Source organism: Sinocyclocheilus grahami, unplaced genomic scaffold (assembly GCF_001515645.1).
Source record: "Sinocyclocheilus grahami isolate Dianchi unplaced genomic scaffold, SAMN03320097.WGS_v1.1 scaffold1084.1, whole genome shotgun sequence".
In the NCBI taxonomy this organism is placed as follows: domain Eukaryota; kingdom Metazoa; phylum Chordata; class Actinopteri; order Cypriniformes; family Cyprinidae; genus Sinocyclocheilus; species Sinocyclocheilus grahami.
In genome coordinates this window covers 193,199-219,284 of record NW_015506263.1, presented here as the reverse complement: position 1 = coordinate 219,284, position 26,086 = coordinate 193,199, and the positions used below count along the sequence as shown (strand labels likewise).

General features: G+C 41.6%; 1 long non-coding RNA gene across 1 annotated transcript; it reads left to right on the top strand.

The window, feature by feature from the left end:
• The first annotated feature begins 9,543 nt into the window (after nucleotides 1–9,543).
• LOC107566564 (uncharacterized) lies at nucleotides 9,544–25,640 on the top strand. Its single transcript, XR_001606521.1, has 4 exons — nucleotides 9,544–9,555; nucleotides 15,792–15,796; nucleotides 19,945–19,952; nucleotides 25,561–25,640. It is a non-coding gene; the product is annotated as an uncharacterized lncRNA (long non-coding RNA).
• The last annotated feature ends 446 nt before the right edge of the window (nucleotides 25,641–26,086 follow it).

Here is a 26,086-nt window from a genome sequence, read left to right as displayed (position 1 = left end):
AAATACTTTTTTGCCCCACTGTATATATATATATATATATATATATATATACACATGTACAAACATGTTGTTAGTAGTGTGTGTATATCTTTAAAGGCAAATGAGCTGCTGTTCCCCACCCCCTTCCAGAAGAGGGTGGAGCCTTTGTTTATGTTTTCAAACATAACTACTTGACAATAAGTAATTCCCTTTCAGAGTCAGAATCGGCGAATAACATTTGCAACACATCAAATGTGCCAGTGCCTGACTCAAAGAAGAGTTTACAACAGTTCCTGGGTTTTGCCAATTTTTATCAGTGATTCATCAGGAACTTTAGTCCCGTAGCGGCCCATTTGACAGCATTGATTTCCACCAAGGCTGAATTAACCTGGCCTGTAGCGGCTCAGAGTGCTTTTGACGAACTTAAATGCAGATTTACTTCTGCCCCAATTCTCATTACACCTGACCCCGATCAGCAGTTTGTGGTAGAGGTCGATGAGTCGGATGTGGGTGTTGGGGTGGTTCTTTCTCAAATATCCCCTCAAGGGGATAAGCTACATCCTTGTGCTTATTTTTCTCACCGTTTGTCTCCTGAAGAACACAACCATGACATCGGCAATCGAGAGTTGCTGGCGGTACGATTGTCTCTGGGTGAGTGACGTCACTGGTTGGAGGGGACGGCTATTTCTTTCGTGATGTGGACTGACTATAGGAACTTGGAGTGCTTCACTCCCTCGGTTGACATGCCAAGAGGCCAGGGAGGCACTGATCTGGTCCGGGGGGATGTACTAAAATCGCCATGGACCGTCACCGGAGAATGGCTTCAAGATATGTTTGTGGGCAACGGGTTTGGCTTTCCAAAAAAGACCTGCCACTTCGAGTTCCGGCCTGTAAGTTGGCACCTAGGTTCATTGGGCTATATCTCATTGTTAAAGTCATTAGTCCGGTGGCAGTCCAACTTCGGTTACCCTATCCTTTCCATTGTGTGCTCCCTGTTTTTCACGTTTCTAAAATTAAATATGTCTTGCGTTCTCCCCATGTTCCTTCTGTGTCTTCTTCTGTTCCTCCTCCTCCGCTGATGATCGAGGGTGCTCCTGCCTTCGTCGTCAGGAAAATTCTTGATCCCAGGTGCCGTGGACGGGGATTTCAATATATTTTTGACTGGGAGGGTTACGGTCCGGAGGAGAGATGTTGGGTCCCGGCTCAGGATGTTCTGGACCACTCGCTTATCGAGGCTTTCCATCGCCAACAATCCTCTCAGCCCTTGAGTGCCCCGGGAGGCACTCCTGGGGGAGGGGGTACTGTCAGGACTCGGGTTTGATCTCCTTGTTCTTTGTTTATGTTTTGTTCTTTCAGGTGAGTTCACGCACAGCTGATGGTGTTTTCTAATCAGCACAATCGCTTGTTGCTGCACACCTGTTTTCTTTTATTGCTTGATTTTTCTCCTATATCTATTCTGTTTCTTTCCTTGTTTTTTTGCCAGTGTGTTCTGTTTATTTTCCACTCTCTAGTCTGTTTCTTTTTGTTTGTTATTTAGTCAGTTATGTTTTATTTAATATGTTTTCTTTCTACCCAGTTGTGTTGCAGTTACCTGTTTTTCGTCAGAACTCACTGATACTGGATTGTTACGTGCTGCTGACCTAATAAACTGTTACTGACTTTGCAGTTTGGATTTTACCGGTTCACCTTTTTGGATTGCCCAGCTGTTACGACCTTCTGCCTGTTTGAACTGTGAGCTTTGGATTGCCTGGATTGATCTGTCTGCACCTTGCCTGACTCTGTCTTTTGTCTTATGGATTGGATTTGGTTACCGGTGGACTGCTCCGGGCTTTTACTTTGCCTGCTTGACCATACTCCTTTCTCCTCCTGGTCCAGAACTGGTCTGGAACCATTTGGCTCATAGCCTACTGTGTTTATTATTGTGCTTCAATAAATTGGAGTTAAGCATTCTTCTGATTTTGGGTCCTTCCTTCCAGAGATCATTACAGTAGAAGCCATTGGTGGCAGTAGATTTACAATATACTTAAGCTTACGATGCTTTTGGAAAACCCAGCCCAGGCCCAATCAGCATGAGAATGCAATCTTATAAAAGCACCAATGGGAGTGGAAAGTTCTGCGGTTGATCTACTGACAATGTGCAAATTAAAGAACACTCACTCAGCCAGATCATTTCTGTAATGACCAAAGCAATCTACCAAGAGCAGCCCAAATTAGCAACTAATACAACTAGGGCTGCCCCCTAATAGTCGACTAATCGTTAGTCGACGAGAAGAGGCTTGGTCGATCAAAATTGTATTAGTTGATTTGTCGCAGAAAAAAAAATCCACAGGAAGTGGCGAAGTCACGCAGTCCATGATGGACAGATCGTTAACATCTGGTCTATGTGGTAATACAGTACATTGGGCAGGACATCCTGCTCGCCTATCATTCATCGACCTCAAATTTGACTTTTCATCTGAAAGATGTATGTAGTAGCAACTTTACATGGCTGTTCAATCTAATGTTGACCTAGAGAAATGTGCGCTATTCAAGTGTGCTGAGTGTGGAAGCTGAACAGTATGACAGATGGAGGTGCCGGTGCGGCCACTTGCTCTTAAAATACTCCCTCATTTCTGCTCATAAGATAAGAGTAATACATCTTTCGAATCTGTAAAGACTATGTTTATGTGTGTGCACTGACAATAACAACAAAACACTACTCATTTGTAAAATAATGAAAGCAAACAGGATGCACTTTCTGCCATCTCGGTCTCTGTAAACTTGAGAGCAAAACTCAGTGTATACTTGCCTTACAGACATGAAAAATATATCTATAGAGAGTGAAATGTATACTTTTCAATGAACCAATTCAAATGGAAAACAAATATTCTCAGATTATGTAATCTGCATGAAACATGCATACAGTTGCATCCACTACCATACTGCAGAGATGACGAGTCAGTGTCGCCGGCTTCATCTCTTAAACCGAAAGCACAGAAAGCACTAGTTTATCAATAACTTATTAAAATGTTAATGCAGTCTCCTTGCTGTTTTTCCTGACACATTCATAATTATTAAATCTGCCGGTGTGCTGTGGCAAGCTTTTTTTTTGTGTGCACTTGAGCGCTTATTAGGCTATGTAGGCAATTAAAGGCTCATTACTATGATTTAAATGGTTTATTAATAAACGTGTGACTAATAGTCGACTAATGCTTAAAATGAACGACTACTAGTCGACCAGAAAAATCTTTAGTCGAGGGCAGCCCTAATTACAACCATGTAAAGGGCAAAATGGCTTAATATATGCTTTTTGCACATTAATTAATAGCACAAATACCAGTAAACTGAATATTGCAAACCTTAAATCACAGTGCATGATTAATTTAAATAATCTACTCTCATAAATTTTGCGTTTGAAAAGGGAAACTCCTACAAATGCTTATGCATTAAGGTAAGCCGTAGACACCTTTTGCGACTGACATACACTGTAAAAAAATAAATATTTTTTTTCAATTGCAGTGTATTTTACAAGGAAACACTATTTCAGTATTTCTACTTAAAAAAAAAAATAATAATGTTTAATGTCACTGTCAAGGAATCACCAGGCTCCACCCTCACCCAGTATCATTGCTCTCCATCTCCAGATATCACCAATCGCTCCAGCACCATATATAAGGACTTGACACACACACACAGCGCATGCGTGCACGTCTACGTTTCCATTTTTTTGTGGGGACTCTCCATAGGCCTAATGGTTTTTATACTGTACAAACTGTATGTGCTATTGCCCTGCACCAATCCTACACCTAAACCTACCCCTTACAGGAAACTTTCTGCTATTTCAGATTTTCAATATACTCCATTCTGTTTGATTTTTAAACTTTGTTCCTCATAGGAACCTAACAAATGTCCCCACAAGGTCAAAATTTACATTTGGTCCCCATAACGTGATAAATACCAGGTACAGACAGACACAGGTGCACTATCCTTGTAGGGACTCCCCATAGGTGTAATGTTTTTTATACTGTACAAACTGAATTTTATATCGCCCAACCCTACACCTAAACCTACCTCTCACAGAGAACTTTCTGCATTTTTACAATCTCAAAAAAAAAAAATCTGTTTGATTTATAAGCTTCTGTACCCATGGGGACCTCAAAAGTCCTCATGAGTTGGTGTGTATTCAGGTTTAAGTCCCCACCAGTGTAGAAAAACCTGTACACACACACGCACACACACTTTGACTGGTCTCGATTATGGCTAAGACTGCATCCACTGGGATTGTTACTTGTCAATTAGTGTTAGCAGAATACTTGCCTCCTTAAACCTCTCATCATCCCTGTCTCCAACTCTCCAACTCCAGCTCCAACTTCTCCTTCCAGTCTCCCTGTGATCATCCTACGAGACAACAGGAAAGGGTTTAGTAACTCAGTGACTGTTTGATAGTGTGTGTGTGGCTACTCACCATTCATCTCCCATCTCTGTAACACCTCTGCTCTGCTGCCTGAGATTTTCATTTAGTTAATAAAGTGTATCAGGTTGTTTTGAAAACTTACGGGTCTGTCCAGTGTGTTCCTGACAGTTACATTGTTTCTTCAAATATTTGTAAAATTTACCAGCAATTTATGATGTCCTACCTGAAGAGGAGGATAACATCAACAATATAAAAAAATGGTGCCGTTTCCAAATCATAGACTTAATGTGGACTGAGGAAAACCTGCAAGAGCTCCCTCTATGGCTATGTTCCCACTGCAGGCAAATGTGGCCCAAATCTGATTTTTTTTATTTTTTGTTCACGTGTGACTCAGATCTGTTTTTCTCATGGCAATGTGAACAGCACAAACCACATGGAATCTGATCTTTCCAATTCCGATTTGTGCCACTTCAATATGTGGTACTAAATCAGATACAGGTCAGGTGTTTTGCAATGCGACCGCAGTGTGAACAGTCATATCGGAATTCATGCCACTTTTACGTCACTCTAGATCAACTTTCGTCACGATTCTGCGCTCATGGGTGTCTCTTCAAATATTTTACATACCCAAAGTTATCAAGACAGTTGCGAAAGGTAGTCAGTGTAAGTACAGTGACATGTCAGAACTCATTAGTATTACAGTGACTCTATATACAAGCAAAACTTGAGGGCACGTATCATAAAAGTTTCAAAACTGCTCTCTTCTGTCACGTCCTTGTCTTTATTTTTCATATTGCCTGCACATAAGTTCGCTGGCTTCTGCAGCAGATCATGCTTTAAATAAATGCATAATCGCTTACTTTATGTCCTCCGTGTTTACTTCTGTATGACAACGCCCTGTGCAAGTGTTGCCAAGTCCACGGTTTTCCTGCAGAATTGGGCTACTTTTTCACTGTTGCCGCAGGTTGTTTTTCAACTCCATGGGTTAAAGCGACCCACTAACGTGATATATACCCCCCGGAGCGCAATTGGGCTAGTTTTGAGAAGCAATTGGGCAGATTTTATTATGAAAACCTGGCAACCCTGTTTGAGATGTTCTTTTGCACATGCGGGTCAGTTCAGAACCATTATCTGTTCGCACTGGAAATCTGATATTGGCCACATTTAAACAAAAAATGTGAACAGCTATTAAAAAAAATCAGATCTGAGCAAAAATCGGAATTGAGCCCTAAGGAGGCAAAGTTAATCAGTCACAACCCTAACTTGACTATAGATCATATATCCACCAGAAAGCATGGAAATTATCTTTAAGATCTTTCAGTGCTTTGGTCGATATAGCACTCCAATTTTGACACCTTTTCTGAATAACTTCGGCCCGTGAATGAACCATTATCACACAGACCCTGGCATTATGAATTTGTTGACAGTCCTTAAATTGATTAATGGCACAATATAAGATTTTCGTAATAAAATATCCAAATACTGCTTGCACATTGTTATATATTTCATGCAGTTGTGCACTTACGTTATCCCAAAAGATCCCAAGGATTTTTAAATCCAGAGAAATTCCAGTTTTAAATAATGGCTCATCCTGGTTCATTGTGACCTATCAATTACGTAATATCCGCGCTATCGGTTTCCACTCGTAGAAACTATGGCAACACACGTGGACAAAAATGCTGCTGCAGTTAAACTAAATCCATTATGGCAGTTGCAAATATAATTTAAATTAAATGAAAAGTGTTGACTGCAGCATTAAATTTAGATCTGCTCAATGTTGCGCCGTTAATCGTTGCGCATTATAACCAATCACACACGAGTCTGTTGAGTTTATGAACGCAGCGCCCAATCAGAGGCGTTTAGATGAGTCATCGCTGAAACACCGGAGTTTTGTTCAGTGCACGCGCTCGCTGAGTGTATTTTCGCTGAAACACCAGAGTTTTGTTCAGTGCGCACTCGCTGAGTGTACGTATGAGTGAGATGTACGTATGATGAAAGAAATTCATTCATCAAACTGTATAGTCAGCTTTACTGATTATAAGGCGAGTTTTTTTTAAGTCAGGCATACTGATGTACATTTGTACATCTCTGGATGGTGAAAACGACATTTCCCATCGTTCCACTTTCCTTCATAGCGTCATCAAGCTTTGCCTTTGTTATTGTTTTCAAAATGCAACCTCTAGTGGCAAAAAGTTACATATTGTGTCTTAAAAAAAAAAAAACTTTTAAGATTGAGAAAAACACAACAGAGATTTTCTTTATTAATTTGTGGTGGGTGGTTACATCAGTAACAACATCGTGTTCACTTAACACCAGGATGCTTCATGAGGATTAAGTATACCTTTACTATATGTAAAATATATAATACATTATAGGTGTGTCTGCTATAAGTGTCTGCAAAATGCTATAAAGAAACAAATATATATTTAATTATGATATCTTGCATCGCTTGTCCCACAACCAAAGCCGTAACCAGCTGAGGTCACTGAGGTCCAGGCCTTGGTACATTTTTCACATTCAAAAATCAATTTTTGAAAAACTCTGAATGAAAATTAAGCAGTTTCAAACTTCTCCTTTGAGTGTGTGCATGTATAATTCATTTTAGACAATTTGCTAGGCACAGCACATAAAAGTGTTGAGGGAAGAGATGTCAAAAAAGAACACTTCATGATACTATAATTTGCTAACCATTCAATTAATTTTTTCCTTGCACCCTATTGTTTTGAGTTTTTCATGTGTGCAGCACAAAAACACACCCACCATATCTGATCCCATGATTGTGTGTCAATCGTTTGCTCGTATTTTGTTCCTTAACAACAACCTTTTCCAGGTAATCACCCTTATCATACAGGAATATTGTTTTGACAGCACTTACTTTTCTGAGCCAAACAAGCAGCGGTCACTAACATGCTGGTGTGACAACATGCCGACTCCGACAACACATGACCTTGAGGTTATTTCTCCATCGAGTCAGTCTCTCTCCAGCTTGCACATCTGGGGAATTCCAGGAGGGAAAACAAGATGGCTTTAGATTTCTAGAATCTTTAAAAGGTCACAAATCCAAACAAATGCCAGCAATGCCAAGCCTTTTCCCCTTAGACATGGCGATCTGGCAAGCAAAGAGTCAGACTCCAAGCAGAGAGACATTTTTATGACAGAAAAGGTTTTAATATGAGTTTGGCCTTTAATTAAATGCTTCAGATTGATTATTTGTTGAAAGCCGAACAGGAAGAAAGCAGAGCAGTGTTTCACTGGACGAGGATTACAATAACAAGGACATCTTTCTTATATGGCTCTTCCAACAATTTCGGGTCTGTCATCCTTCTGTTTGATTTAAAATGTGAATTATCTGGCAGTTCAGTAGCAGGCCATCGAGAAAAGTGATGCTTTCTACAGCTAAATGCTTGTTTTTCTGCTGTACTACACACTACATTTACTAAACCCTTGTGAAAAAAGAAGTACAGTTTAGCATATATAAATAAAATAAAAACAGTACTTATAATGGGAATAATACAGGCCTATTTTAAAATAATTAATTGTATTGTCTTTGAAAGTGTACTGCTGAATGTACTGACAAACATTTACAGTAAGCTAACATACACTTTAATGCCATTCCATTGAAACTTGTGTATTTAAATATATATTTTTAATCACACATTTGTAATTTCTGGAGTTGCAGTTTAGTACAATTGAAGAATATCAACTTTAAATGTAATATTAAATAGCATACTATAGTTATTAAAATTGTATTTATCAGTTAGTATAGGTAATCCACTAAAATAACTGACAATTCTACTCTAAATATTAGGTAACACTTTACTTGAAGGGGTGTGCATAAGACTGACATGACACCTTCATTATCATGACATGACACATGTCATGAATATGAAGGAGGTTTTATGCATGTTTATGACAACTGTCATTAAGTGTCATTCGCTCAGTTATGTCATTTTTAATGCAAATATGACATTATTTGACCTTATCCTAACCTAACCCTACCCCTACCCTTACCCCTAACCATAGCCCATAACAAATACATCTCAAATAATGTCATCTTTGCATTAAAAATTACATAACTGAGCGAATGACACTTAATGACAGTTGTCATAAACATGCATAAAAAAACCTTCATATTCATGACGTGTCATGTCTTGATTATGTAGATGTCATGTCATGATTATGAAGGTGTCATGTCAGTCTTATGCACACCCCTTCAAGTAAAGTGTAACCAAATATGATGTTTGTGTTTACTGCTTTGATTAAAATAACTAAGTCTGAAAAAAACAGATTGACTTTGCATTTCAATACCAGGTGCAAACAGGGCCTGAGTGCAAATAGACTTGTTGTACAATTATACTTAGTAAATCATGTTCGATATGTTCACAGAGTGCATATACAATCTGTTAGACTCCATAAGCAGATCAGTAACCATTATTAATGTATTTACTATTATCCCATGTGTAACAGACACACAGGACTGAATGTATATACCAGATATAAAAAAAGGACCATATTTAGATTGATATTGTTCCTATTGCAAAAGGGCATCTTTGTTTGCACTAGAGCATTTGAAGCATTCAACCCTTGACTTCAGGTTGACAGAAAATACTTTATAAATTCTCTGGGCGTGACATTTAATACTGAGGTTAGCACAAAGTAAAGGTGGCACCAGCAGCTTCAAAGAAAGGTTGACTTCAGCCAAGCGTCACAACCTGCAAACCAGTCCACTGCCTTCAGGGTTTCATTTCCTAAACTGTGCAAGCACAGCCTTCTGGATTTTAACCAACTCAGCTGTTTTGTGTGTGTGTGTGCATTGATTTAATTCTGATGTATTGTTCCGGTGTTTTTTATGTAGTTTCACGTCACATCTGAAATGTGTACTTGGAGAATTTCACATATAACATACTGATAGTTGATTGACAGTATGTTGGTCATGTTGTTTTCTAGTCACCAAAAACAATATATATATATATATATATATACATAACTCTACCAACATGTTTCTTGGACACTGCAGTTTCCGGCTGAAGTGAACAAAAGAGGCATTAAAAAAAACAACAAATGTTATGCCTTTTCACACAAATTATGATAAAAAAAATTTTAAAAGCTGTCCTTATATCTATCCGAGTTGTTTGTGTTGGTGTAGTAGAGGACCGAATATCTCTCTGAACTGCTATTCTTTTGTTCAAACTTGTTCACGCCGTCTTCAGCAGTGACCTGCACGAGCCACAAAGATGTATGCGAGCATGTGAGATGCACAGAATTTCCACTTCCCAGTTCTTTTTATGGCCTGTGTTTTGCAGAAGGTAAATGAGGCCTGCAATGCAACATTTCTGAAGTCATAATTCTAGCTCTGGTTGAAGCCTGGAATTAACTCAGGCAAAAAAAATCCTCTTGCTTTTCTCCAACTTCATGTTAGTAATGGGCTATTTTGTCAACATAATGCAGCAGCAAATGGAATGCAGTAATGACTGCATTTGCTGATTGAAATTGAAAATGAAAGGTGGATATAGGGGTTCTTTGCCCAGACCCATTTGAGGGAAGGCCTCCCAGCAAATGGTCTGTGCACTCATTTTTCCACAACACGGATCAAAAGGACCGGACGGAGAGGCCGAGAAACCATCTCCACTGCATTGAGCTTTGTTGCATTGTTTTTCATGTCTCCATCATCGTGTTTTCATTTTTAACTCGTCAGGGTTTTATCAGCAGGGTTAACTGTCTAACTGCTATTATGGAGTAAATTACAGGACAAAATAAGAACCAGAGAAAAGACTGAAGTCATACATTAATAATAATAAAGTATCATGTTGTCACGGAGAGACAGGAATCCACAATAGAGTCTTTAATTATCAAAACAAGAACAAAACACTCTGAAACTGAGAGAGACAACCACGATACAACTTTAACGCAAGACAAGGGAACTGAGGAAAACACAGGGCTTATAAACACATGGAACGTAATCAGTGAGAACAGAAACAGGTGAGGAGTAATCAATGAAAACAGGTGAACAGAACAAACAATGATTAACTAAATGAGAACAGGAACTGAACCAAATAGTGGCAAACAGGAACTAAACCGAAACAAACATGTGACAGATATCTCCCCCCCCCCCTCCGAAAGCCCCCACATAACATCGAGGGGTGGGAGGGTTGATTGCCTTGGAGGTCCCTTAGGAAAGGCTTGGACGGTACCGGTACCGGATCCGGGTCCCATGGCGGAGCGGGCAGCTCGGGGAGCCATGGCGGAGAGGACAGTTCAGGTTGGCATGGCGGAGCTGGTAGCTCAGGAAGCCATGGCGGATCCTCCGTGGCCTTAGCCGGCTCGGCCACGGATATATGCCCCCCCCCCACAATTTTTTTGGGGGAAAACTAGGAATCCTGGAGGGTGCTCTGCAGGAGCAGGCACTTGAGGGCGCTCTGGAGGGGATTCAGGGACTGGAGCCCTCCGTGGGCTACACTCGGGAACAGGAGCCCTCCGTCGGCTGGATTCGGAGACTGGGAAGCGCTTACGAGGAGCTGGCACTGGAGGGTGCTCTGGAGGAGCAGGCACAGCAAGGCGATTTCGAGGAGCTGGCACTGGAGAGAACTCAGGGGCTGGAGCTGACACTGGAGCGAGCTCTGGGGCTGGAGACCACACTGGAGCGAGCTCTGGGGCTGGAGACCACACTGGAGCGCACCTAGGGACCAGAACCAACCGCCTTCTCCTCCTCAGATTTTCCTCTAAGCTCGGGGTGAAAGGTGCGGCTGTCGGGCTTGCCATTGCAGTGACCAGCGGCTTTGGGTCAATGGCAGCCGGCGGGCTTCAGAGAGCAGCGGCCAGCAGGCTTGTCTTCGGAGCAGCGAAACGTGCACCGGTCTCCATGCCGCGGGAGGAAAAAACGGAAAAACAAAACTATTTAAAAAGATGGAAAACAAATACGGGGGAAAAGACGCCGCTTACTTTCAGTTTTTATGGTCTTGTGTTCTGTCATGGGTCGTGGTGTGGAGGAAGCACACGGAGAGGCAGGAATCCACGATAGAGTCTTTAATTATCAAAACAAGAACAAAACACTCTGACACTGAGGGAGACAACCACAACCATGATACAACTTTAACGCAAGACAAGGGAACTGAGGAAAACACAGGGCTTATAAACACATGGAACGTAATCAGGGAGAACAGAAACAGGTGAGGAGTAATCAATCAAAACAGTCAAATCAAAAGTGAACAGAATAAACGATGATTAACTAAATGAGAACAGGAACTGAACCAAACAGGGGCAATGTTACTTAATTTAATGCGAAAGCAGTTTATTTATTTATTTATTTTAATTATTATTATTTTATTTAGATTTTTTCAAAATCTGTCATTTTCTGTGGCTGTTTGGATGCAATAAAACACTTACAGATGAAGCAGAAAACATCAGGCTCATGTCTGTGCTTTCTTCAGTCACTGGCCATAATTCTGACTTTGAAATCAGGATTAGCCATAAAATAATGTCTTCAGAATCATTCATACATGTGAAAATGGGATGAACAAATTGTTGTAATCTGGCTCAGAGGAAGACAGGAATCATGTGTTTGTGGCAATTATTTTGCTGATTAAGGGAGAATACAAGACTTCCTCACCTTACAAATGGTCGTCGCCAGCATAAAATGCTATCAAAATCATATTTTGTGGTAACATTTTAGATTAGGGAACATATTCAAGAGTTTCCCCTCAATTAACTCCTAATTTGCTGTTTATTGATAGAAAGTAAAGTAGTTTTTGCAATAGTTTTATTTATTGGGTAGGGATCTAGAATATGGTCATACATTAATATGCAAGCACAAATCAACAGCTAATATGCTAGTAATATGCATGCTAATAAGCAACTATTTAGTAATAAAAACTGTTCCCTGTTTTGTGTGAAAGTGTGATGTGTTTGAGTAAAACAGACTGTATTTTTGTAATCAGCATCCCAAAAATTAGTAAGAAACAAAGGTTTTGGATTTCATTCAGCAAATATGATGCAGGGCGGTGTGTGTTATTGATTTAATGTGCCGTTCAATGTCCTTTGGGGGTTAATGTTTTTAAAAGTCAGTTATTACAATTGTTAGCTCCTCAGGCAAATTGGCATCTATTTTGCACCAGATGAAAATACATGCTGTAAACTATAAACAAAATCTTGAGGTTTCTAAAACATTATTTAAAAACACTGTTCTTTATGTAATTTCAGGGCATAAAATCAGTCAGATGGATAAATCAATAAAAATCTGCTCATTTAAAACATCAATCAATAATGACAGACATTTCCTCTCAATTGTCAGACAGATATATATATATATATATATATATATGATGCTGAAAATTTTATTTTGTATTATGTATTTATATAAATATTAAACAAAATTATGTTTACATTTCAGAATATATTTATCACTCAAATAAAGTCATATTGAATATGTCAAACAATCGTTTTTTTTCTTTTTTTTTCTTTTTTCTTATTTGAGTCTTATATGATCTCCACTGTGATCTGATCTAAACAGCATCAAGAGAAAAAAGCATGACATAAGAGCTGACATTTCTCACAGGGCCGAGAAATAAGTGTGTCTGGCTCTGCAGTCGAACAGGTGTTGATTGATGGCAGGGCTGAGACATCATGCCTCACAAAGTTTGTCAAGACTTTAAGCTGAAAATTGCCTTTTCCAAACAACTCTGGAGTTGAGAGGTTCTTTGGAGGGTTGAATGTGTGCAATGCTGCACATGTGCGATATATAAAACTGTATTTAATGGAAATTAATTGCTCTGATGCACTGCTGGGATATGATCATTTCTGACACAAGGAAATTATCAGCGTGTGTCTGTTTGCTTAAACTGATTAATTCAGTCATTGAACCAATCCATATTATCCACCCCTCGCACTGTGCAAGAGAAGATGTCGACTACGGATATGAATAAAACTGCATCTGTAAATATATGTGCTAATTTTGTAAAAGTATGTGTAGTACAGAATAATTAACACTGAGTTCAAATCATGCCTGCATATTCTCACCAGTCTTATTATTCAGTGTTGCAGCTTAATTTTTCAAATGATCAATAACAACATCTGTCAGGGATAGTCCAGCTTTGTCATGCCCAATCACCTCACACACCCGTTCACAATCACCGGAGTACTAATCAGCCGCACTTGTCACCACCTCATCAACACTAGCTCAAATACTCAGTCACTGCAGTTGCACTTTGTCTGGTCTCGAGTTCACTACGCTACTCCTTACCTGACTCACCCACCTGTCTTCGTCGAAGTCATCATCCGTCAGATCTGAGAAAGACAAAAGAAGCAGTCACTACATGAGCTATATCCCTTCAGTTCTGGAACTCTTTTCATTTAACCCGTTTGCTCTGCATTTCTCCCCTCAGCACCTCTGTTTCAATAAAGAACCCTTCTTACCCGTATATCTCCGTTTTGGTCTTCTTCTGTACTGTGACAGAAGACCAGACCCCCCAAACTCTACATGGAGCCTCAACCACAGAACCCCACTTCACTTAGAACACCCGTTGTGTCTGCCTCCCACAGTCCCATGGCCCAGCCTGCTATCTTCTCCGGTGAGAAGGAGGATTGTGGTGGCTTCCTGTCACAACGCTACGCCGACATTCATCTGCAAATGGTGATTTCTGACGATACAGTGGGTTCGGAAAACTTCATTCAGAAGGCTATCAAGATCTCCCAACATCTCCAGGCCTGTAAAAATGCCATACCACTCTCCTCACTGTCCACATCCGCCTCACCATCTCCAGCACCCGAACCAATGCAAGTGGATTCGTACCATGTCATCCATTCAGAGCATACACAGAGGATTACATCTGGACTATGTCTATATTATGGGGAGCATGGAGACTTGATTCGCTCGTGTCCTATCCATCCCGCACGACCCACGGTGAGTACTATCCAGCTCAGCCCTCAAATTACTACCTTAACTCGAATGAATGTATTAGTATTGTCCTCTTACCAATCCCTTTCAGCGCAAGCCCTTGTAGACTCTGGTTCTTCGGGTAACTTCATATCCCACAGCACCCTCCAAAGACTTCAACTAAGATCGCTGAAGAATGCCCATGTTCTGAATATCCTCACCATTCAAGGAAAGCCGTTGGGTTGTGGTAAGATCCAATTGTGTTCCCCCACAATCACGCTCCGCATTGGGTGCCTTCATGAGGAACTCATCTCTTTTCTGGTGCTGGAGAATTCCACCGTGGAGATCATCCTGGGATGCCCCTGGTTAACCCAACACTCTCCCATAGTTAACTGGACCACCAACGAAGTACTACAATGGAGTGAGTACTGTCTGCTGAACAGTATGACCAAAATTCGTCCACTGTCACCTTGTCTCCTCCCTGTCTGTGCTACCTCCATAGAGAGCCCCGAACCCACCGAACATCACATCATTCCCTTTGAATACTGGGCATTTCAGGATGTTTAGCAAGCGGGCCGCTACTAAATTACCACCTCATCGGCCATGGGACTGTGCCATAGATTTGCTGCCTGGAGCTCAACTCCCTAAGGGTAGAGTGTATCCATTGTCCATCCCGGAGCAAGGAGTGATTGAGGACTACATTAAGGAGGCTCTCCAGCAAGGCTTCATCCGTCTCTCCACATCACTGGCAGCATCCAGTTTCTTTTTTGTGGGCAAGAAGGATGGAGGCTTGTGGCCTTGTATTGATTAGAAAACTCTCAAACTGTTAAATACCCATATCCCCTTCCACTAGTGCTGGCTGCCTTGGAGGAACTTCGCGGAGCTTGTATCTTCTCCAAGCTGGATCTGCGAAGAGCCTATAACCTCATTCGTATACGCCATGGTGACGAGTGGAAGACCGCTTTCATAATACCCACCGGACACTATGAATATCTTGTTATGCCGTATGGACTATCCAACTCACCTTCTGTATTCCAAGGATTTATGAACGAGGTGTTCCGGGAGTTCCTTCATCACTCTGTGATCGTTTACATCGATGACATTCTCATTTACTCCCAGAACCTGGCCGAACAGCGCCATCATGTGGCGCAGGTCCTACAACAGCTGAGAAAATACCACCTCTATCTCAAGCTGGAGAAGTGCGAGTTCCACCTTACCACCATCAAGTTCCTCGGATATGTGATCAGCCCCCAAGGTATCCAGATGGATGACAAGAAGGTCCAAGCCATTCATAACTGGCCAAACCCAAAACCGTTAAAGAACTCCAACGCTTTCTGGGATTCTCAAATTTCTACCGTCGTTTCATCCACCGCTTCAGTCAGAACACCGCCACCCTAACTTCTATGCTCCGAAACAAGCCCAAGTCTCTGTCCTGGACGCCCAAAACCCTCGGGAGTTTTGAAAGGCTGAAGGAAGACTTCTGTACTGCTCCTACCCTCATCCTTCCCGATCCTCAGAAACCATTCGTCGTGGAAGTTGATGCGTCCACAGTAGGGGTGGGAGCGGTTCTCTCACAACATTCCGGAGAGCCTCCTGTCCTCCATCCCTGTGCATACTTCTCCCGCAAGCTTTCCCCGGCAGAGCAAAATTATGATATCGGGAACCGCGAGCTACTCGCCATCAAACTTGTGCTGGAGGAGTGGAGACATTGGCTGGAAGGAGCTATTCATCCATTCCAAGTCATCACTGATCACCGGAACTTGGAGTATCTTCGTGAGGCCAAGTGCTTAAACCCTCGTCAGGCACGGTGGGCGCTGTTCTTCACCCGTTTTCATTTCTCTGTTACCTACCTTCCCGGAACCAAGAACACCAGAGCAGACGCTCTGTCGAGTCTCCATCAGCCCACGGAACGATTTCTACCCTCTGAGACCATTCTCGCTCCAGCCATCATTGTGGGTCCCATCCAGTGGACGCTCGACGAAGAGATCCGTCGAGCCACCCAATCAGAACCTGCTCCAAGAGGTCCAAAAGGGAAGGTCTATTCCATCCACTCTCCGCAATACCCTTCTGGACTCACTGCACTCCTCTCCGGGCTCTGGACATCCAGGCAGCCAGCAAACCCTCTCGCTCCTCGAAAGCCGCTACTGGTGGCCCAATATGGCCAGAGAAGTCAAACGTTTTGTACAAGGATACTCAGTCTGTGCCATCACCAAATCTCCCTGTCAGCTGCCACAAGGAAAACTGGTACCACTTTCCATACCTCACCGGCCCTGGTCCCACATCGGAGTCGACTTTGTCACAGATCTCCCCGAGTCCGAATCTTACACTTGCATACTCGTAGTTGTCGACCGATTCTCTAAAGGATGCAAACTTCTCCCCCTCAGAAAACTACCTACTGCCATGAAGACCGCAACGCAGTTATCCAATCAAGTCTTTCGCATCCCTGAGGACATCGTCTCTGATCATGGGCCCCAATTCATCTCCCGGGTCTGGTGGGCCTTCTTCCAACTCCTCGGGAGTATCAGTAAGCCTCACCTCCGGATATAATCCACAATCAAATGGCCAGACTGAGCGAAAGATTCAGGAGATCGGGAGAAATCTTCGTAGCTATTGTCACAACAACCAGAACCGCTGGAGCCTTTACCTTCCCTGGGTCGAGTTCGCACAAAACTCCCTCAGGCAGCAAACCACCGGCCTCACCCCTTTTCAGTGCGTACTCAGCTACCAACCTCCCCTGTTCCCTTGGACGGGAGAACCATCTGACGTTCCAGCGGTTGATCATTGTTTCAGAGAGAGCGAGAGGGTCTGGGACTCAGCGCATGTCCATCTACAGCAGGCGGTTCGGAGACACCAAGCCCAAGCAGACGTTCACCTGCCGACCCACTCCACAATACCAACCTGGAGATAAGGTGTGGTTATCGACACGGGACATTCATCTCCGATTGCCTTGCCACAAGCGGAGTCCCCGCTACATTGGACCATTCACCATCAGGAGGCAGATCAACGACATCACCTACAGGCTTGAACTCCCTTCACACTACCGTATAGCACCTACCTTCCATGTCTCTCTACTCAAACCCTGTGTTAACCCTCTGTCTGCTTCTCCCACAGGGTCTGACGAATCCCACTTACCTCCTCCTCCCGAGATCGCTGAAGAAGGAACCATCAACCGAGTCAACTCTCTTCTGGACTCCTGGCGTCGAGGCGGCCGCCTGGAATATCTTGTGGACTGGGAGGGATTCGGCCCCGAGGAGAGATCATGGGTACGTAGAGACGATGTTCTAGATACCTTACTCCTCAGAGACTGCCATGACCTTCACCCAGATCGTCCTGCTCCCCAGGGCCGCGGCCGTCCTCGACGTCGGCAGCGGGCGTCGAGAGCCACCCGTGGGGGAGGGGGTACTGTCAGGGATAGTCCAGCTTCGTCAGGCCAAATCACCTCACACACCCATTCACAATCACTGGAGTACTAATCAGCCGCACCTGTCACCACCTCATCAACACTAGCTCAAATACTCAGTCACTGCAGTTGCACTTTGTCTGGTCTCGAGTTCACTACGCTACTCCTTACCTGACTCACCCACCTGTCTTCGTCGAAGTCATCATCCATCAGATCTGAGAAAGACACAAGATTCAGAGAGAGCGAGAGGGTCTGGGACTCAGCGCATGTCCATCTACAGCAGGCGGTTCGGAGACACCAAGCCCAAGCAGACGTTCACCTGCCGACCCACTCCACAATACCAACCTGGAGATAAGGTGTGGTTATCGACACGGGACATTCATCTCCGATTGCCTTGCCACAAGCGGAGTCCCCGCTACATTGGACCATTCACCATCAGGAGGCAGATCAACGACATCACCTACAGGCTTGAACTCCCTTCACACTACCGTATAGCACCTACCTTCCATGTCTCTCTACTCAAACCCTGTGTTAACCCTCTGTCTGCTTCTCCCACAGGGTCTGACGAATCCCACTTACCTCCTCCTCCCGAGATCGCTGAAGAAGGAACCATCAACCGAGTCAACTCTCTTCTGGACTCCTGGCGTCGAGGCGGCCGCCTGGAATATCTTGTGGACTGGGAGGGATTCGGCCCCGAGGAGAGATCATGGGTACGTAGAGACGATGTTCTAGATACCTTACTCCTCAGAGACTGCCATGACCTTCACCCAGATCGTCCTGCTCCCCAGGGCCGCGGCCGTCCTCGACGTCGGCAGCGGGCGTCGAGAGCCACCCGTGGGGGAGGGGGTACTGTCAGGGATAGTCCAGCTTCGTCAGGCCAAATCACCTCACACACCCATTCACAATCACTGGAGTACTAATCAGCCGCACCTGTCACCACCTCATCAACACTAGCTCAAATACTCAGTCACTGCAGTTGCACTTTGTCTGGTCTCGAGTTCACTACGCTACTCCTTACCTGACTCACCCACCTGTCTTCGTCGAAGTCATCATCCATCAGATCTGAGAAAGACACAAGAAGCAGTCACTACATGAGCTATATCCCTTCAGTTCTGGAACTCTTTTCATTTAACCCGTTTGCTCTGCATCTCTCCCCTCAGCACCTCTGTTTCAATAAAGAACCCTTCTTGCACGTATATCTCCGTTTTGGTCTCTTTCTGTACTTTGACAACATCACTGTTTTCTTGCAAGTTTGCATTCAGTTTCTTGCTAAAATCTTCCTTTAATTAATCTCATGTAATTATAGAACAGAATGTGCCATGCATTTGTGCAAATGCAAGTGAAAATTATTGTCTGCAAATGTGGGAAATTACACACTGCTGTAATCTGATACTTGATCATGTTTATATTTCATCACCTTGTATTTCATGTTTTCTATAGATTGAGGGTCAGGAATCTGGAACATTTGGAATCAGAAACATTTATTATTATTATTATTGGAAGCAGTTGAAGCATCCACTTCAGCAGTTTCATATTTTTAGTGATTTTTTCTTTTCTTTGATTAATAGAAAGTTCAAAAGAAAATAATTTATTTGAAATATAAACATTTTGTAACATTATAAATGTTTACCGTAATGCGTCCTTGCATAATAACAAGTTATTTATTAATGTATTTATTTATTTATTTACCCCAACTTTTCAATGGTAGTGTATCATGGTTTCTGAATGAATGAATGAATGAATGAATGAATTAATTAATTAATGAACGAACAGCACAACTGTTTTCAACATTGTTACACATCAGAGATGTTTCTTGAGCTGCAAATCAGCACATTATAATGATTTCTGCAGGATCAGGTGACACTGAAAACTGGAGTAATAATGCTGAAAATTCAGTTTTACATCACAGGAATAAGTTACATTTTAAAATATTTACATAAAAAAGAGTTGCTTTAAATCATATTAATATTTTGCTGTATTTTTGATCCAATAAATGCAGCCTTGATGAGCCGAAGAGATTTCTTTCAAAAATATTAAATATTTATCCAAACTTTCAACCGCCAGTGTACGTTCTAGCAGCATAAAAAGAGTTTAAAGCAACTCAGGAGAAAAAAACGTCTTCACACAGAGTTTTCTCTGAGTCCTCATGGCGAATGCCTTTGCTGCTGTAGCATCATTATGGAAATTACAAATGGCCCCTTCAAGTGGGTTTGCACATTTGCAGAGTGCTTTATTTGATTTCAGCTTTATTAGTCCTACAGCTAAATTCATTCTGCCAACAGTAGCAAGCCGAATGCTTATTAGGGGTGGAGGTATAGCATCTGTGTGTAAACACATGATTTAGCAATGAAATCAACCAGACTGTTTTATTGTATAGTCTTGTATGTCTACATAATAAAATACTTGGTTTTGAATCAGCATTATGTGTGGCCCTTTCCTGGATTAGACTCAGCCACAGATTAATCAATATTTAATGTTTTATCGCACCTATATAATTTTTTGGGGATTATAGCGCACAGTAGAATACGATTTTTCATTTTTTTAGAATACGAAGTTGTAAATAAAACAAATATCACTGGTGTGTTTTCAGTATTTTGTGTTAATTGTCATTTCTTTGTAATTATTTGAGAAATTTACTAGCAATTTATTAGTCAAAATTGTTTCACCGACATTTACTTATTTATTTGTTTGTGTGTTTATTTAGTCAGTTACTTAGTTAGTTTGATATGTAGTTAGTTACTGCATTGTGGACATGTTGAATTTCTTTGAATTGTCATTTCTATAAAAAAAAGAAACAATTCACATACACAATTAAAAAAGGGAGATATTCCCAAATTATGAATTTTGTCCAATCTTGAAGATTGTACCACAACTCAATTGTATTTATAAAGCACTTTCAACACCACAAAGTGGAACCAAATTGCTGTACATAAAAATAAAATATAAACAAGCATAAAACCAGCTCTATATGCTCTATATGTCAAACAGTTACACTAAATGTCTGATACATTTCTGATAAACACCTACGGTAAAACTGTGCTTCATCTTCAATATTCCTCTCATATGAATCTCATTTAGCTGATCCAAACACTAGCCTCTCATTCACTGTGACATGAAGGACGCATTTAAAACAAGACTGGTCTGAACCCTGCTGTCAAAACAAAAAAACACTGACCTGCTCTTCTGTGTGCTGGGGCAATTTATTCAGCGTTACATGCAGACATAAGTGGAACGGCGACCCCTGACCCGCTCTTCTCCCAAGAAGAACATCGAGTTCCCTGTCGGCTGCTGTCCCGCAGACAAACACAAGCCTGGAAATGTGAGGTGACGAACTGCTGCTTATTTGATAAAATATCTATTTCCTCAATCATGCTGATGTTGATTTAAGGCTCGGTAGGGATGATAAATAATGGATCTGGTTCATCTTTGTTTACGGTCTGAGAGCAGTGCCTGACTTTAAACAGATTTCTCATTTTATTCTTTTATTTATTCATTTCATTTCTTGAACACTGTTGCCGAGTAGAAAATTCAGAAAAAGTGTTTTGAACAATGATATGCTTCTTTAATATACTAGTATATTAGATGTAAAAATAATGTGCACCTTTTTTAATTGTTACTTTTGAAAGATAAATAATGCCACTTGATATCCAATCTAAATTCTGTAAAAAAAATCAATCAATCAATCAATCAGCTTAATATCTGAATGTCTGGCCGCTGAAACTTAACTGTAAAACCATTTTAGGTTTGTAACAACATTCGTCGGTCAGGAAGAAGGAGGTGGGAACCGGCGAACATTTAAACAAAACTTTAATAATAAAATAAACAAAACACAAAATGAAAGTAAAGCGGCAGCCCCTCGCGGACGCCTGCCGCACACAAAACACAAAATAAAGTCCAGACCTGGTCCTCTCTCGTCCAACACTGTCGTCACTCCTCCCTTTTATCCTGCAGGAGCCCCTCCGTGAGACTCGAGACCGGTGAGTGGTGCAGGTGTCACTCATTATCAATTCCTCCACCGGCCTCGCTCCGTTCTCACGGCTCTCGGCCCCGCCCCACTCGTCACATACCCCCATCGCCTCTCGCAGGCCGGGGGGTACTCCCGAGACTGCGCTCTACTCCTAAGTTGGTCCTCAACTGGCTGAGAGGCTCTCACTCACGGTGCCATGTGATGGTACTGGACATCGTTGGTGGATGGCCCACTGCTCCTCCGCCTCCTGGCGGACAGCGATGGCTCCTCCTATTGAGGGCAGCCGGCAGCGAGTCCCCCGTTCCCTGCTCCTCCCCAATCATAGTGGATGGCAGCAGGCTCCAGCCTTCTGGCGAACGGGGGCCGACTCCTCCGCTCCCTCACGGACGGCAGCCCCCCCTCCTCGACCCAGGAGCGCGGCAGTGAGCTCTCCGTCCCACCTCGTCTTCCATAGTTCCAGCACCACCGCCTCGGGCATCCACCGGCGGTCTCTCCGCTTGTTCCTGCTGCCCAATCTCCTCAGCACCTCGATCCCCCTCAGCAGCGAGGGCTCTCTGGCAGCGTGTCCCTCCTTCCTCCCGGGTTTCGGCACCAATGTAACAAAGTTCATAGTGGGAAGGAGGAGGCGGGAACCGGCGGACATTTAAACAATTTAATAATAAAGCAAACACAAAACGAAAGTAAAGCGGCAGCCCCTCGTGGACGACTGCCGCACACAAAACACAAAATAAACTCCAAGTCTGGTCCTCTCTCGTCCGACACTGTCGTCACTCCTCCCTTTTATCCACTCGTCACAAGGTTTTATGGGATTAAATTAAATTTACGGTTAAAATTAAATAAATAAATAACTTGAAAAAGTTTAAACACTCAAAATTCATCCTCTGGAACCAGTTTTGAAATCAGATATTGTGTTACCATGGAAATGGTACTTTAAAACATTTGTGGGTGGTGTCAAATGCATTATAACAAAATGTACTACTATATTATATCATCTTGACAAAATACACATTGTCGGAAAGGTCTGAGTCTCAAGGTTACATATTTTGTGATAGGAATATTGTGACAGAAATTTATACATTTATGACAGGAAATTGCATAAAAAAATTCAGTGGCGTTTGGGTATCACCTGGTGGATATTTTTTAGTAGTGCCGAAATGAAATTTCACAGGAACATCATTTTTTGTGATATCAACTTCAAATTTGGAATGTTACTTAATTAGACATATGACTTTGATTTTATAACAATTTTAGAATCCAAAATATTTTGTAAAATTTACAGAGCATTTTATTTACAGTAAACTTAAACTTCTATACATTTTATTTTTTATTTTTTAGAATTTAATTGTTTTAAATTGTTTCACTGCAGCAATAACCTAATGTTTTTCTTCTTTAAAAAGAGACCTGATGTCTGTATTCCAAAGCTTTCATGAAATTCATTCATTTCAGTTTGGATGGTTGATAAATACACTAATATACAGAAGGAGTGCAATGCCATTAACACACACACACACACACACACACACACACACACACACACACACACACACACACACACACACACATCATCATCATGGTAACACACAACACTAAAATAATTGTAACACTTTATTTTAAGGACCAATTATCACTGTTAGCTAGTTCCTTAGTAGAATGCAAATTAGCATATTAGCTGTTATTAGTACTTAAAACGCACATTTTAATTCCTTATTCTGCAAGAACATATTTTAGAACCCTTACTCCTACTCCATACTTAAACTTAACAACTGCCTTATAACTATTAATAAGCAGAAAATTAGGAGTTCATTGCAAAAGTCGTAGATTATAGTTATGTTAGAAACATAAGATTTAACAATCAATGCAAAATCATATAACTAACAACAAAAATGAAGAAGAAATATAATTATTTAAATGAAATAACATCAAATGTAAAGTGTCACGCAGGGAATGTCTATTGATTGATTGCATTTTTTAATCTTCCTTTCAGTTTTCTCTTGTGCCATTATGCTTTCTCTTCACTTGGCCAACACTTTTGGGCCTTAATTACACGATGAAGGGTCACTTGGGTTTGTTTGGTCTCAGCAGAAAATATTTTGGTTCAGCCGATGACGGATGATGCCCAAACGATCTGCTGCCAATTAGCTTTCACCACATCGAGGAAGAAGAGCCACTGCCTCAGGCTGTCTTATCGTCATGCTGAATGACTGAGCTAAGAGCTTTCACTGCTTAGAGATCCAGACTTTCCATTGACATGATACCAATAATATCTGCCCTCTCTTGACCAACTAATTAAATTAGTTTAATTAGTTCATGTGCATAACAGCAATAGTTCAGGGGTCACCAGACTCGGTCCTGGAGGGCCAGTGTCCTGCAGAGCTTAGCTCCAACCCTAATTAATCACACCTGAACCAGCTAATCAAGTTCTCACTAGGTATACTTGAAACTTGCAGGCAGGTGTGTTGAGCCAAGTTGGAGCTAAACTCTGCACGACACCAGCCCTCCAGGATCAAGTTTGGTGACCCCTGCAATAGTTGACCCTTTCTGTGTTTTATATATTTACTATACAGTATAACCACTGGATATTTAATCTTGAGTAACTGCACATTATAAGAAAGATCTAAGTCTCAAAATGTAATATTTAACCTCTATTTTACATAACAAAACATGATTGGGAAAATTATATATACTGTATATATATATATATATATATATATATATATATATATATATATATATATATATATATATATATATTCATGCTTTCATTTAAACTGTTCTTCTTTATGACTTCAATTAGTTCTGTCTTCTTTCAGAAAGTGATCACAATGCCTTTTTTTCAAAGGGTTCTTGAACTGTGATCACTTTAGCTGACATGTCATTTACTTTGTTTGTGTTCAAACATTAACAGGTTAGTCAAGGTGTTTTGGCTGGTAATGATAATAACAGTGAGACTTTCACAATCTGACCTTGCTGTGCTGATTGGATTTTCAACAGGGTGTCCTGTTGGCAAAAAAAAAATAAGCCGCTGATAGAGTCATGTCTTTTATATGAATCCTCAGGTTTAATTCACAATGCAATGTTTAAAATAATGCAAAAAATTTGTAAAATGTTATTTTTACCTTCCTCAACTTTTCTTTGTGGCCTTTTCAAATGCTGTTGTAGTAAATAGATCTAAATCACACATGTGCATAACAGCAATAGTTCAGGGGTCACCAGACTCGGTCCTGGAGGGCCAGTGTCCTGCAGAGCTTAGCTCCAACCCTAATTAATCACACCTGAACCAGCTAATCAAGTTCTCACTAGGTATACTTGAAACTTGCAGGCAGGTGTGTTGAGCCAAGTTGGAGCTAAACTCTGCACGACACCAGCCCTCCAGGATCAAGTTTGGTGACCCCTGCAATAGTTGACCCTTTCTGTGTTTTATATATTTACTATACAGTATAACCACTGGATATTTAATCTTGAGTAACTGCACATTATAAGAAAGATCTAAGTCTCAAAATGTAATATTTAACCTCTATTTTACATAACAAAACATGATTGGGAAAATACAGGTTAGTCAAGGTGTTTTGGCTGGTAATGATAATAACAGTGAGACTTTCACAATCTGACCTTGCTGTGCTGATTGGATTTTCAACAGGGTGTCCTGTTGGCAAAAAAAAAATAAGCCGCTGATAGAGTCATGTCTTTTATATGAATCCTCAGGTTTAATTCACAATGCAATGTTTAAAATAATGCAAAAAATTTGTAAAATGTTATTTTTACCTTCCTCAACTTTTCTTTGTGGCCTTTTCAAATGCTGTTGTAGTAAATAGATCTAAATCACATTCAAGTTTCAGAAAGTTTTAAGGAACGGTATATATATATATATATAATACTGTTTAATTAGAGCTGCAGACCTAATATGTTATAGAGCGATCTTAAAATTACACTCAGTTAGACATAACTGTACATAGTGTGATGAGTCTCCTGCTCTTCCTGCTACGGCCGGTCAGTGGGTGTGTCTAGGAGACTCATCAGGAGAATGATGTCCACCTGTTCTTCCTGTTATAAGAGTCGTGGCTTTGTTGGTGTGAGGTGTGGCCTGGTTTGCTCCCGGTTGCTTTGTGTTTGTTTTGGAATGTTTATTTGGATTTCACCAGCTTTTTGTGTTGGCGGACGGCACTTCAGTGCTGGTCGTTCCTGTGTCGAGTGGGTTGTGCAGTTCAGGCTGCACTACCCCCTCTCGTGCTGCAAATGTCCGTTTCCCCTGTGCGTCTCAGCACGTAAAAGAGAATTTCCTTAAAAGAGCCAATTTCTCTAAAAGAGTACAATAAGCGAGTGCGTCTTTGTAAAGACGACGGATTGTCTTTTTAAAGATGCCGTTTCACCCATGCGTTTCTGGATGCGGTCGTTACCTGGCGCCGGGTGATGGTCATGATCACTGCCTCACGTGTCTGGGCATTAAACACGCTGAGGTGGCGTTCGCGGATGAGTCATGTT